At 47.8% G+C, this 1,207-nt stretch overlaps 1 protein-coding gene across 2 annotated transcripts in view; it reads right to left on the bottom strand.

The window, feature by feature from the left end:
* Positions 1-1,207, bottom strand: part of BNIPL (BCL2 interacting protein like) — a 179,482-nt gene that overhangs the window by 2,451 nt on the left and 175,824 nt on the right. The window lies entirely within an intron of this gene.

Here is a 1,207-nt window from a genome sequence, read left to right as displayed (position 1 = left end):
AGGAGAAGAAAATGGATGTCATGGAGAAAATGTCCAAAGGTAGCTGAGTTGGCCATTCAGCAAATCCAACAAAAACCCACCAAACAACAATACTTTCACCGGGGCAACCAAAACGCACAACTTCCATGTCGCAAGCTTTTGAAGCTTCACCGGCTTCTTCATCAGGCAAAAGGTGTTACAAGGAGGGGGGGGAAATTGAATGGAAAAAATGAGAGCAAGCTTGTTGTTGTTTTGCAGCTCCAGAAAGTAGGACAGGAGTCGGCAGATTCGAATTTCAAGAAAAGCGATTCCACCTGAACATTGCAAAAACTGGAAGAGCTAGGGTTGGGCTCCCTTTCTTTGGAGACCTTTAAAAAGAGGTCGGACGGCGTTAGTAGCGTATCCCTCCATCGCAAGAGGTTCGGCTACATGGCTTTTGGGGATCCCACCCAACCCTTTAAGATGGAACGATTCCCATAAGACTCACTCCTTGCACAATTCCTCCCTTCCTTCCCTGAGATAAAGGGAGGACAAAAATAGAGAGAGAGCCTGTTTGTCGAGCCACGCTGCACTTTGGAAACCTGGGGAGGACCGGCTATTGATTTGCCAAGTCAATGCAACACGGGAGGATTGTGCGCAAAGATAGCGTTGCTAAACAACTCGTGGCAAAAACACAAAACTGGAAAGTCACTCCTGTTTTTCTTCCCAAAGGCATACCTCTGCCTTCCCCAGTCTAGAACGCATGAGACTCCAATTCCCATCATCTCAGCCATTGATCCCCAAACTCCGGCCTCCAGGGATTTTGGACTTCGGCTCCCAGAATCCCCAGACTGAAGGCTTTTGGGAGCTGCACTCCAAAATATCTGGAGTCACCAGCATTTGGGAACCACTGTTCAAAAGTGACTGAGGGCAGAGACCCATTTTCTTGTTTTCCATACATTGACGTCAAACTGGATTATTTCTGCAGTGTGGATGCAGCCTTATTTTATTGCTGTGTGCCTTCAAGTCATTTCTGACTTATGGAGACCCCAAATCATGGGGTTTTCTTGCCAAGGTTTGTCCAGAGGAAGTTCGCCATGGACATCCTCTGAGGCTGAGAGAGTGTGGCTCGTATAAGGTGAGCGTTCCTGGCTGAACTGGGATTCAAACCCTGGCTTCCAGAGTCATAGTCCAACACTCAAACCACTGCACTACGCCGGCTCTGCTTTATTTGAGTGCAAATCCAAGA

This window comes from Sceloporus undulatus, chromosome 9, assembly GCF_019175285.1.
Source record: "Sceloporus undulatus isolate JIND9_A2432 ecotype Alabama chromosome 9, SceUnd_v1.1, whole genome shotgun sequence".
NCBI lineage: Eukaryota > Metazoa > Chordata > Lepidosauria > Squamata > Phrynosomatidae > Sceloporus > Sceloporus undulatus.
Note: the sequence above shows the minus strand (reverse complement) of the source record. Positions and strands in the feature narration are given on the sequence as shown.